General features: G+C 40.2%; 1 pseudogene; it reads left to right on the top strand.

Annotated features, from left to right (window-relative positions):
* The first annotated feature begins 245 nt into the window (after window positions 1-245).
* On the top strand, window positions 246-14,490 carry LOC119523477 (annotated as a pseudogene).
* Window positions 14,491-14,538: the final 48 nt, after the last annotated feature.

The following is a 14,538-nucleotide window of genomic DNA, read 5'->3' as shown; positions in this document are numbered from 1 at the left end:
CTTTTGAACATCTAGACAGCAGGATGTGAAACTGGCAAGTAGAAATGCAAAGCAGGGAAGCCTGAGTGAGCAAAGACAGCAGAACTTAGAAGGATATCTATGAAGACAGAGCTACTATCTCTAGACTGAAGTGCATTTGGTTTCCTCAGTAAGAAGGAATGATAGAGGACAAATGACTCAGAAGGAAGTTTTATGAATTTCCAGGGTTTGTAGAAAACCCAGCTCATTTTTCCTGGAAAGAAAGTTACTACTAATCCACCATGGCCGAGAGCACACAGACAAGTGAATTCCTCAGTCCAGAGGTTTTCCAGCATATCTGGGATTTTTTTTGAACAACCTATATGTTCAGTTCAGCCCACTGGTTTGAACTTTGTGGATCAGCCATCAGAAAATGGTATGACAAACAAGATGGAGATTAGCATGGACTGTATCTGCATGTAGGACTTGGACCTGAATGATCCCATGTGGTCACAGTACACAAACCTGGGGCTCCTCAACAGCATGGGCCAGCAGATTTGGAACGGCTCCTCATCCACCAGCTCCTACACACAGACCACGCACGGAACAATGTCACTGTGCCCTTGCCCTATGCGCAATCCAGCTCCACCCTCAATGCCCTCTTGCTGTCACCTGCCATCCCCTCCAACACTGACTACCCAGGTCTGCACAGCTTTGATGTGTCCTTCCAACACGGCTAAGTCGGCCACCTGGATGTATTCTACTGAACTGAAGAAACTGTACTGCCAAATTGCAAAGACATGTCCCATCCAGATCAAGGTGATGACTCCACTGCTTCAAGGTGCTGTCATCCATGCACCTGTCTACAAGAAAGCTGAGCATGTCACCGAGGTGGTGAAATGGTGACATGAGCTGAGCCATGAATTCAATGAGGGACAGATTGACCCTCCTAGCCATTTGATTCGGGTAGAAGGGAATAGCCATGCCTGATATGTAGAAGACCCCATCACAGGAAGACAGAGTGTGCTGGTGCCTTATGACCCACCCCAGGTTGGCACTGAACTCACAACAGTCTTGTACAAGTTCACATAACAGCAGTTGTGTTGGAGGGATGAACCACCGTACAATTTTAATCATTGTTACTCTGGAAACTAGAGATGTTCAAGTCCTGGACTAACACTGCTTTGAGGCCCGGATCTGTGCTTGCCCAGGAAGAGACAGGAAGGCAGATGAAGGCAGCATCAGAAAGCAGCAAGTCTCAGACAGTACAAAAAACGGTGATGGGGGGGCGGGGCAAGATGGCAGACTGGTGAGCTGTATGTTTTAGTTACTCCTCCAAGAAAGTAGGTAGAAAGCCAGGAACTGCGTGGACTGGACACCACAGAGCAATCTGACTTTGGGCATACTTCATACAACACTCATGAAAACGTGGAACTGCTGAGATCAGCGAAATCTGTAAGTTTTTGCGGCCAGGGGACCCGCGCCCCTCCCTGCCAGGCTCAGTCCCGGGGGAGGAGGGGCTGTCAGCTCCGGGAAGGAGAAGGGAGAACTGCAGTGGCTGCTCTTATCGGAAACTCATTCTACTGATACAGACTCCAACCATAGATAGACTGAGACCAGACACCAGAGAATCTGAGAGCAGCCAGCCCAGCAGAGAGGAGACGGGCATAGAAAAAAAACAACACGAAAAACTCCAAAATAAAAGCGGAGGATTTTTGGAGTTCTGGTGAACATAGAAAGGGGAAGGGCCCTGAGGCGCATATGCAAATCCCGAAGAAAAGCTGATCTCTCTGCCCTGTGGACCTTTCCTTAATGGCCCTGGTTGCTTTGTCTCTTAGCATTTCAATAACCCATTAGATCTCTGAGGAGGGCCCGTTTTTTTTTTTGTTTGTTTGTTTGTTTTTTTAATCCTTTTTTCTTTTTCTAAAACAATTACTCTAAGAAGCCCAATACAGAAAGCTTCAAAGACTTACTATTTGGGCAGGTCAAATCAAGAGCAGAACTAGGAGAGCTCTGAGACAAAACGCAATAATCCAGTGGCTGAGAAAATTCACTAAACACCACAACTTCCCAAGAAAAGGGGGGTGTCCGCCCACAACCATCATCCTGGTGGACAGGAAACACTCCTGCCCATCGCCAGCCCCATAGCCCAGAACTGCCCCAGACAACCCAGTGTGATGGAAGTGCTTCAAATAACAGGCACACACCACAAAACTGGGTGTGGACATTAGCCTTCCCTGCAACCTCAGCTGATAGTCCCAGAGTTGGGAAGGTAGAGCAGTGTGAATTAACAAAGCCCCATTCAGCCATCATTTCAGCAGACTGGGAGCCTCCCTACACAGCCCAGCAGCCCAGAACTGCCCTGGGGGGACGGCACTCACCTGTGACATAGCACAGTCATCCCTCAACAGAGGACCCGGGGTGCACGGCCTGGAAGAGGGGCCCACTTGCAAGTCTCAGGAGCCATACGCCAATACCAAGGACTTGTGAGTCAGTGGCAGAGACAAACTGTGGCAGGACTGAACTGAAGGATTAGACTATTGCAGCAGCTTTAAAACTCTAGGATCACCAGGGAGATTTGATTGTTAGAGCCACCCCCCCCTCCCTGACTGCCCAGAAACACGCCCCATATACAGGGCAGGCAACACCAACTACACACGCAAGCTTGGTACACCAATTGGACCCCACAAGACTCACTCCCCAACTCACCAAAAAGGCTAAGCAGGGGAGAACTGGCTTGTGGAGAACAAGTGGCTCGTGGACGCCACCTGCTGGTTAGTTAGAGAAAGTGTACTCCACGAAGCTGTAGATCTGATAAATTAGAGATAAGGACTTCAATTGGTCTACAAATCCTAAAAGAACCCTATCAAGTTCAGCAAATGCCACGAGGCCAAAAACAACAGAAAATTATAAAGCATATGAAAAAACCAGACGATATGGATAACCCAAGCCCAAGCACCCAAATCAAAAGATCAGAAGAGACACAGCACCTAGAGCAGCTACTCAAAGAACTAAAGATGAACAATGAGACCATAGTACGGGAGATAAAGGAAATCAAGAAGACCCTAGAAGAGCATAAAGAAGACATTGCAAGACTAAATAAAAAAATGGATGATCTTATGGAAATTAAAGAAACTGTTGACCAAATTAAAAAGATTCTGGACACTCATATTACAAGACTAGAGGAAGTTGAACAACGAATCAGTGACCTCGAAGATGACAGAATGGAAAATGAAAACATAAAAGAAAGAATGGGGAAAAAAATTGAAAAAATCGAAATGGACCTCAGGGATATGATAGATTATATGAAACGTCCAAATATAAGACTCATTGGTGTCCCAGAAGGGGAAGAAAAGGGTAAAGGTCTAGGAAGAGTATTCAAAGAAATTGTTGGGGAAAACTTCCCAAATCTTGTAAACAACATAAATACACAAATCATAAATGCTCAGCGAACTCCAAATAGAATAAATCCAAATAAACCCACTCCGAGACATATACTGATCACACTATCAAACACAGAAGAGAAGGAGCAAGTTCTGAAAGCAGCAAGAGAAAAGCAATTCACCACATACAAAGGAAACAGCATAAGACTAAGTAGTGACTACTCAGCAGCCACCATGGAGGCAAGAAGGCAGTGGCACGATATATTTAAAATTCTGAGTGAGAAAAATTTCCAGCCAAGAATACTTTATCCAGCAAAGCTCTCCTTCAAATTTGAGGGAGAGCTTAAATTTTTCACAGACAAACAAATGCTGAGAGAATTTGCTAACAAGAGACCTGCCCTACTGGAGATACTAAAGGGAGCCCTACAGACAGAGAAACAAAGACAGGACAGAGAGACTTGGAGAAAGGTTCAGTACTAAAGAGATTTGGTATGGGTACAATAAAGGATATTAATAGACAGAGGGGAAAAATTATGACAAACATAAACCAAAGGATAAGATGGCTGATTCAAGAAATGCCTTCACGGTTATAACGTTGAATGTAAATGGATTAAACTCCCCAATTAAAAGATATAGATTCGCAGAATGGATCAAAAAAATGAACCATCAATATGTTGCATACAAGAGACTCATCTTAGACACAGGGACACAAAGAAACTGAAAGTGAAAGGATGGAAAAAAATATTTCATGCAAGCTACAGCCAAAAGAAAGCAGGTGTAGCAATATTAATCTCAGATAAAATAGACTTCAAATGCAGGGATGTTTTGAGAGACAAAGAAGGCCACTACGTACTAATAAAAGGGGCAATTCAGCAAGAAGAAATAACAAGCATAAATGTCTATTCACCCAACCAAGGTGCCACAAAATACATGAGAGAAACACTGGCAAAACTAAAGGAAGCAATTGATGTTTCCACAATAATTGTGGGAGACTTCAACACATCACTCTCTCCTATAGATAGATCAACCAGACAGAAAACCAATAAGGAAATTGAAAACCTAAACAATCTGATAAATGAATTAGATTTAACAGACATATACAGGACATTACATCCCAAATCACCAGGATACACATACTTTTCTAGTGCTCATGGAACTTTCTCCAGAATAGATCATATGCTGGGACATAAAACAAGCCTCAATAAATTTAAAAAGATTGAAATTATTCAAAGCACATTCTCTGACCACAATGGAATACAATTAGAAGTCAATAACCATCAGAGACTTAGAAAATTCACAAATACCTGGAGGTTAAACAACACACTCCTAAACAATCAGTGGGTTAAAGAAGAAATAGCAAGAGAAATTGCTAAATATATAGAGACGAATGAAAATGAGAACACAACATACCAAAACCTATGGGATGCAGCAAAAGCAGTGCTAAGGGGGAAATTTATAGCACTAAACGCATATATTAAAAAGGAAGAAAGAGCCAAAATCAACGAACTAATGGATCAACTGAAGAAGCTAGAAAATGAACAGCAAACCAATCCTAAACCAAGTACAAGAAAAGAAATAACAAGGATTAAAGCAGAAATAAATGACATAGAGAACAAAAAAAACAAAAGAGAGGATAAATATCACCAAAAGTTGGTTCTTTGAGAAGATCAACAAGATTGACAAGCCCCTAGCTAGACTGACAAAATCAAAAAGAGAGAAGACCCATATAAACAAAATAATGAATGAAAAAGGTGACATAACTGCAGATCCTGAAGAAATTAAAAAAATTATAAGAGGATACTATGAACAACTGTATGGCAACAAACTGGATAATGTAGAGGAAATGGACATTTTCCTGGAATCATATGAACAACCTAGACTGACCAGAGAAGAAATAGAAGACCTCAACCAACCCATCACAAGCAAAGAGATCCAATCAGTCATCAAAAATCTTCCCACAAATAAATGCCCAGGGCCAGATGGCTTCACAGGGGAATTCTACCAAACTTTCCAGAAAGAACTGACACCAATCTTACTCAAACTCTTTCAAAACATTGAAGAAAATGGAACACTACCTAACTCATTTTATGAAGCTAACATCAGTCTAATACCAAAACCAGGCAAAGATGTTACAAAAAAGGAAAACTACCGGCCAATCTCCCTAATGAATATAGATGCAAAAATCCTCAACAAAATACTTGCAAATCGAATCCAAAGACACATTAAAAAAATCATACACCATGACCAAGTGGGGTTCATTCCAGGCATGCAAGGATGGTTCAACATAAGAAAATCAATCAATGTATTACAACACATTAACAAGTCAAAAGGGAAAAATCAATTGATCATCTCAATAGATGCTGAAAAAGCATTTGACAAAATCCAACATCCCTTTTTGATAAAAACACTTCAAAAGGTAGGAATTGAGGGAAACTTCCTCAACATGATAAAGAGCATATATGAAAAACCCACAGCCAGCATAGTACACAATGGTGAGAGACTGAAAGCCTTCCCTCTAAGATCAGGAACAAGACAAGGATGCCCACTGTCACCACTGTTATTCAACATTGTGCTGGAAGTGCTAGCCAGGGCAATCCGGCAAGACAAAGAAATAAAAGGCATCCAAATTGGAAAAGAAGAAGTAAAACTGTCATTGTTTGCAGATGATATGATCTTATATCTAGAAAACCCTGAGAAATCGACGATACAGCTACTAGAGCTAATAAACAAATTTAGCAAAGTAGCGGGATACAAGGTTAATGCACATAAGTCCGTAATGTTTCTATATGCTAGAAATGAACAAACTGAAGAGACACTCAGGAAAAAGATACCATTTTCAATAGCAACTAAAAAAATCAAGTACCTAGGTATAAACTTAACCAAAGATGTAAAAGACCTATACAAAGAAAACTACATAACTCTACTAAAAGAAATAGAAGGGGACCTTAAAAGATGGAAAAATATTCCATGTTCATGGATAGGAAGACTAAATGTCATTAAGATGTTAATTCTACCCAAACTCATCTACAGATTCAATGCAATCCCAATCAAAATTCCAACAACCTACTTTGCAGACTTGGAAAAGCTAGTTATTAAATTTATTTGGAAAGGGAAGATGCCTCGAATTGCTAAAGACACTCTAAAAAAGAAAAACGAAGTGGGAGGGCTTACACTCCCTGACTTTGAAGCTTATTATAAAGCCACAGTTGCCAAAACAGCATGGTACTGGCACAAAGATAGACATATAGATCAATGGAATCGAATTGAGAATTCGGAGATAGACCCTCAGATCTATGGCCGACTGATCTTTGATAAGGCCCCCAAAGCCAGTGAACTGAGTCATAATGGTCTTTTCAACAAATGGGGCTGGGAGAGTTGGATATCCATATCCAAAAGAATGAAAGAGGACCCCTACCTCACCCCCTACACAAAAATTAACTCAAAATGGACCAAAGATCTCAATATAAAAGAAAGTACCATAAAACTCCTAGAAGATAATGTAGGAAAACATCTTCAAGACCTTGTATTAGGAGGCCACTTCCTAGACTTTACACCCAAAGCACAAGCAACAAAAGAGAAAATAGATAAATGGGAACTCCTCAAGCTTAGAAGTTTCTGCACCTCAAAGGAATTTCTCAAAAAGGTAAAGAGGCGGCCAACTCAATGGGAAAAAATTTTTGGAAACCATGTATCTGACAAAAGACTGATATCTTGCATATATAAAGAAATCCTACAACTCAATGACAATAGTACAGTCGGCCCAATTATAAAATGGGCAAAAGATATGAAAAGACAGTTCTCTGAAGAGGAAATACAAATGGCCAAGAAACACATGAAAAAATGTTCAGCTTCACTAGCTATTAGAGAGATGCAAATTAAGACCACAATGAGATACCATCTAACACCGGTTAGAATGGCTGCCATTAAACAAACAGGAAACTACAAATGCTGGAGGGGATGTGGAGAAATTGGAACTCTTATTCACTGTTGGTGGGACTGTATAATGGTTCAGCCACTCTGGAAGTCAGTCTGGCAGTTCCTTAGAAAACTAGATATAGAGTTACCATTCGATCCAGCGATTGCACTTCTCGGTATATACCCGGAAGATTGGAAAGCAGTGACACGAACAGATATCTGCAAGCCAATGTTCATAGCAGCATTATTCACAATTGCCAAAAGATGGAAACAACCCAAATGTCCTTCAACAGATGAGTGGATAAATAAAATGTGGTAGATACACACGATGGAATACTACGCAGCAGTAAAAAGGAACGATCTCGTGAAACATATGACAACATGGATGAACCTTCAAGACATAATGCTAAGCGAAATAAGCCAGGCACAAAAAGAGAAATATTATATGATACCACTAATGTGAACTTTGAAAAATGTAAAACAAATGGCTTATAATGTAGAATGTAGGGGAACTAGCAGTAGAGAGCAATTAAGGAAGGGGGAACAATAATCCAAGAAGAACAGATAAGCTATTTAACGTTCTGGGGATGCCCAGGAATGACTATGGTCTGTGAATTTCTGATGGATATAGTAGGAGCAAGTTCACAGAAATGTTGCTATATTAGGTAACTTTCTTGGGGTAAAGTAGGAACATGTTGGAAGTTAAGCAGTTATCTTAGGTTAGTTGTCTTTTTCTTACTCCCTTGTTATGGTCTCTTTGAATTGTTCTTTTATTGTATGTTTGTTTTCTTTTTAACTTTTTTTTCATACAGTTGATTTAAAAAAGAAGGGAAAGTTAAAAAAAAAAAAAAAACAAGGAAAAAAAAAAAGGTGTAGTGCCCCCTTGAGGAGCCTGTGGAGAATGCAGGGGTATTCACCTACCCCACCTCCATGGCTGCTAACATGACCACAGACATAGGGGACTGGTGGTTTGATGGGTTCAGCCCTCTACCACAGGTTTTACCCTTGGGAAGACGGTTGCTGCAAAGGAGAGGCTAGGCCTCCCTATGGTTGTGCCTAAGAGCCTCCTCCCGAATGCCTCTTTGTTGCTCAGATGTGGCCCTGTCTCTCTAGCTAAGCCAACTTGAAAGGTGAAATCACTGCCCTCCCCCCTACGTGGGATCAGACACCCAGGGGAGTGAATCTCCCTGGCAACATGGAATATGACTCCCGGGGAGGAATGTAGACCCGGCATCGTGGGACGGAGAACATCTTCTTGACCAAAAGGGGGATGTGAAAGGAAATGAAATAAGCTTCAGTGGCAGAGAGAATCCAAAAGGAGCTGAGAGGTCACTCTGGTGGGTACTCTTACGCACACTTTAGACAACCCTTTTTAGGTTCTAAAGAATTGGGGTAGCTGGTGGTGGATACCTGAAACTATCAAACTACAACCCAGAACCCATGAATCTCGAAGACAGTTGTATACAAATGTAGCTTATGAGGGGTGACAAGGGGATTGGGAAAGCCATAAGGACCACACTCCACTTTGTCTAGTTTATGGATGGATGAGTAGAGAAATAGGGGAAGGAAACAAACAGACAAAGGTACCCAGTGTTCTTTTTTACTTCAATTGCTCTTTCTCACTCTAATTATTATTCTTGTTATTCTTGTGTGTGTGCTAATGAAGGTGTCAGGGATTGATTTGGGTGATGAATGTACAACTATGTAATGGTACTGTGAACAATCGAAAGTATGATTTGTTTTGTATGACTGCATGGTATATGAATATATGTCAATAAAATGAAGATAAAAAAAAAAAAAAACGGTGATGGTATGAAGCGCCCTTTTTGTCAAAACAGACATGGCATCCAGATGACATCCATGAAGAAATGATGATCCCCAGATGATGAACTTTTTTACTTACCAATGAGGGGCTGTGAGACTTATGAAATGCTGTTGAAGACCAAATTGTCCCTGGAACTCATGCGGTACCTTCCTCAGCACACTATTGAAGCATACAGGAAGCAGCAGCAGCAGCACCAGCACTTACATCATCTCTGGAGAGAAACTTCAAAGCAATCTGTAAGTCTTCTTTTTAGACATTCCAACCCCTCAGACCAATCAGTGTACCCATAGAACCCCATCTCTGTTTATTTTGAGCATTTGTGTTTGTTTTGTTTCCATGTGTTATGGGTGTGTTGTGTGTGTGTGTGTGTGTATCCAGCCCTCATAAGCAGAACTTGAAAAAAACTGGCTCAGAGACCCAACTACTCAAAGGCACACAGCCACTAGTGAGGAAATCTTTTAAAGGGACTCAAAACTTTACAAGAAAGGACTTTTTTTCTGCAGATTTTGTATCCTGTACCTTTTTCTGCAGATTTCGTATCTGTGGATCTAGCATTGGATACAATCAGGAACCACTGTGTTTGTGAGCTTTTCTGTTGTTTCTTGGGAGGGAGAGGTCAGTGTGGAGAGGGACACTAAGATGTTTATTGGAACCATTTTCTCTTAGCCTCTGTTGTGTTTCTAAAACTTATAAATAGGCTTTTGAGCAGATCTCTAATTGAAGGTGTTTTTTTAAGAAAATGAGAAAAAAGTTCTTATTGTCTGTGCATCAGGCCTGTCAGGCCTGTTTAATGCTAGTCATGCAGTAATATTGCATTAGGAACAAACGAAGACATCAAGGATACTGCTGGGCAGAGAGAGGTGACAATTACTAAAAATGGCCAGTTTGGAGGCTGTTCTTTTCTTCTTCTGAGAACTTGCATTGTTAGTATCCTTCCCTCAGATGTAGGTAGACTGTTCATTGATGCTGTGTCAGATTCTACCTCTGTACCGTAGGTCAGCACCTGATATGATACACAGTCTTCCTTGCACATCAAAAACCTGGAGACCTACCCCCAAAGCTATTGTTTAGACTCCAAGGCAGGGAGATATGTTTCATGGTTTTAATAGGGAGGGAAAAGTCACCCCAGCAATATTGCCCCAGGCAGTTATATTCTAATATTCAATGCTCCAAGTGAAGTTTAAACTCCTCTCCCCAGATCTATGATTAATTTGTTTGATTGGAGCTCCTATCCCTTAATCCTACCATATTACTGATACTACTTAAATTCTGTTTTCTGGGAGGTTAAGATTTTAGTTAATTGATGTCCAAGCAGACATAATGTTAAAGTCAACCTTCCTGGCCTAGAAAGTAAAGATAGAAAGAGTAAAGAGCTTCCTCTCTTGATTCAAAGAGTTTAGAGAATCTGTTTCTTTTGATTTTAAATACATATTTTAAAATAATAAAGACTTAAGAAATCCCCTTTCTCCCCATTCTCACCACACAGATCACAGCCCTTTACTCTGTGTCCCCAGGGCAATGATTTCTTGTCATTGAGGCTGTTATTTTATGGAAGTGTGATTTTAATTTTCAATAAAATTTTGCATCTTGGTTCTTTTTTTTTAAAAAAAAAAGAAATGCAAAGCAGGTGCCACAGTAATTGACTAAGGGTCTGAGTTAATGTGAATGAGTGTGTGGTCAGACTGAGTGCTAATGTCAGAGAAAGAGGTGTCTGGGGGTGATGTTCTCACTGAGCTGGGGTTGAGCTGGACCTTGTGTAGGGGGCAGGAACGTTGAGTGAGTTTGGAGGGTGGGGAGAGAGTAGAGAATAGGTCTTGCTTATTGGGGAGGTAACCCTACTGGACTGGTGTGGAGCCGAAAATTCATGTTGGAAAAACAGTAGAAAATAAGTTGAGATTGTATTTGTTGTTTTACTTTTGCTTTCTCTCCAACAGCCCAGTCACCTGGGAAGTAATCCTGCCAGTCCTAGACTGGTGAGGCAGAGAGTTCAATACTTTGCTTCTGGTTCAGCCTCTTAGTTTCCCTCTTTCTGATCACAAAAATACATGTTTGATGCAGAAAACGTGGGAAAAAAGGAAAACTTTCCTTAAGCATTGTTTTTGCTTGTTTTACATTCAACAGTCACTAGGGAGTCGTATCCCTTCCCAATTAATTTCCTGTCACCTTCAAGATTAGGTTTAACTGTCTTTCTTTGGTATTTGTTGAACATAAATGTTGAATGTAAAACAGGCAGCAACAATACTTAAGAAAAGTATTCCCCCCCCCCCCCCCCCCCCCAGTTTTCTTCATCAATCATGTGATCAGAAAGAGGGAAAAATTAAGAGGTTGAACCAGAAACAAAGTTTTAAACTCTGCCTCCCTAGTCTGGGCCCAACAGGATAACTTATTAGATGATCAGGCTATTGGAGATAAGGCAAAAGTAATGCTCAACAGAAACCCCAAGTGCAAGGCACAAATAGAGGTCCTCGTGCTTTAGGGGCTCCAAAGAGCCCTTCTCCATAGCTAAATGCCTGAGTATAGCAGTCTTTGGTTATTGTTCTGAGCTGAAGCAGCTGTTTGTACAACAGCAGTCATGTCTCTTCAGAAAGCCAGCCCATTTCTGATGAGGGAAACAGGAAAGTTGGCAGGGCATAGTCCTAGGCAAATTATTTAGCCTCTCTGAACCTGTTTTTTCAACTGTAAAATGAGGATGACAGTAGTCACAACCTCATAATAGGGCTTTTGTGATGTAATCATGAGGTAACATGTATCATGCACTAAACAGTGCTGGGATATAGTCAGTGCTTAATATTACAGTTATTATTAATACTTTACAGAAAACTTTTATCTTATGGCCTAGGGATACACTTCTTAAATTGCCTTAGGTGGGATTACCCAGGCCTAGGTTTGAACTAGACTGAACTTCTGGGTTTGGGGACCTGTCAGAGAGGATGGAGGCATAGCAGGATGGGAGGCAGTGGTGTAAGGTGCTGTGGCCATAGGAATATTAATTTCCATGCCAGCCTTTGGTTTAATTTGGCACTGACTGTTGTTCGAACAGAGCAGCGTTGTGAGTGGCAGAGGAAGGGAGCAGAGAAAAATCAACACATTCTTGGAAATAAGATGTGGCTTTTCTTTCACTATTTTATTTTTTTCTTTAGCTGCAGACATATATCTTTGCTCTCGGGCTTGCAGAAAAAATCCCTTCCAGGGCATGGTACAGAGGAAACTTCCATTAAGATGAGAAGAAGTTAGAAAGACTGCTCTTGATATGTGTTTGTTTTAGTACTAGGTAGGGTCATTTAAACTAGGGAGAAAGCTTTGCATATACTTAGAGCCCCCATCAACTTCAACTCTTGTAGCTGAGGCCCACATGATACTTTAGAAGTCAAATGTTTGCTATATTTCCTTATAACTTTGCTTCAAAGTGTTTATAGATATATTATTTATCCATTCTCTCTGTGTATTGGGCCTTTCTAATCTGAGGATAAAATTTTAATATAAAGCCTGGCAGTGCAATAATTTATTCTCTAGTAGTTGTTCCTTTGGACCTCAGAAGTCTGGCATGATGTTGTAGGAACTGGTCCTAGGTCAATATTCAAAGCACAGGGAAGCTCTGTGTAACCAAGTCGATGGAACTTTCTTATTTTCTGGTTCTGAGGTATATGTTTAATGGGAGGTTTTAAGCAAAAACTTTTGGGCTTCCAGCTCTTCCCTACCAATGCAGGCCTTTTTGCAATAGCAAAACAATAAATGAGCACTTGTGACATTAAGCTTATGTCAATGATGATGGGATGAACTGGATATTGCCTTCTAACCACTTTTCTCTAGAAATACCACTCATCCACTTGACACTCAGTCCCTGCCCTCAAAGATCTTACAATTTAAATGAGAAATCTGACCTTAATTCACATTCTATGCTATAACAAAATAGACCAATATATTCATGATACACATAATTGAAACATGGAGCTTCTTACATACATGATTTAATTAGGAAAATAAAAATGCAATTCACTTTCATACTCAAAATGCCATCTATAATTTACCAGGGATGTCCCTTAAAAGGTTACAATGTCTTATGTCTCACCATATGGATAAAGGAACATACAAATACATAATATTGTTGGTGTTGCAATTCAGATTTCTTAGAGGTAACTATTTTTTTTCCATAAAAAGATATATTGTTATGGAGGTTGCAGGAAGAAGGCCCAGAGAAAATTTCACAAAGTGTGTATTTTCTACTAAACTGAAAATTGAGTCTTGACACCAAAGAGTAGTCTTTCTTTTCTCTTTGATTACACCTCTGCTGCATTTCTAGAAATACAAATGCTAGGGATGAACGAATGACCCTGAGTAAAGGATGACTATACCTCTTTGTTAATTCATTTGTATTTAATTCATTTTGTAAATGTGTTTTGAACCTGGCTAGATGACATCCCTATCCTGAGGTTCCCATGAGAAGTAAAAGACCTATTTAAATTGAGGGCAATTTGAATGGATCATTTTGTCACTCTTGAAGCCTAAAAGATTCCAGAAAGCAGGAAGCAGTGGGGATCTATAATGTCTATTCTCACTTCTTTTTTTTCCCTCTCTAATGTTAGACACAGAATTAACCTGTATATCCATAGCTCAGTAAATATGTGCACTTGAACGTACATCTCTTATGAAATAAAACACCCGTTTCACAGAAGTATCAAAGAACTTTATATCCCTAGTAAGGTTCTTGCTGATTTGCACAACCCAAGTTTCTAATTCTTTTAAACTCTCTGGAGACGTGCTTTGTTTATATTTAACCTTTCCTAAAGTGAAGTTAAAAAAAAAATTTTTTTTTAAATTAAAAAAATTAAAAAGTGAAGTTAAAAACAGAGCCTCTGCTTTTTGTCTTTAACACCGGTGTTTAGGAGACCGTAAAGGGGGCTATTTTATTCCACTTCACCCCAAGGTTGACTCTGGGCCGCCTCCGGACATATGGACTAATAGCTAAACTTACATTTTAGTATTAATTACTTTAAAACACTTTTCCTCAACTTTCCAATTCCAACCCCCATAAAACAATGTTCAAAAATTAAAAAGCACAAAACAAGTGAGGGAAAAAAAGCCCAATTCCACCCTCAAAGATTAAGTTTCACTTTTCCTTTGTTTTTGTCTGAACACATTTGACGATACTTAATTGACTTCGAATCTGCTTTTTTTCTCTTTGGAAATATATTTCTTGTGGGTATTTTCTTACGTAATAAAATAGTCTTAGGCCACTTTTAACAAATTCTTTTCATTTCTTTGTTTCTCTCTAGGGCACCAGGGGCCGGCGAGGCCGAATCTCTGAGCGCTGCTGGCGCTGCTGGCGACAGAAACAAATATGATTAAGTTATAAGGGAGGGGGAGGGGTGGGGGGCGGGAAAGATTCTTTGAAAGAGAAAAGAAAAATGAAGAAAGTTTCACTTGAAGATCTATGGAAATTCCAACCCTAGAACCTTT

The sequence above is a fragment of the Choloepus didactylus genome, chromosome X (assembly GCF_015220235.1).
Source record: "Choloepus didactylus isolate mChoDid1 chromosome X, mChoDid1.pri, whole genome shotgun sequence".
Lineage (NCBI taxonomy): Eukaryota > Metazoa > Chordata > Mammalia > Pilosa > Megalonychidae > Choloepus > Choloepus didactylus.
Note: the sequence above shows the minus strand (reverse complement) of the source record. Positions and strands in the feature narration are given on the sequence as shown.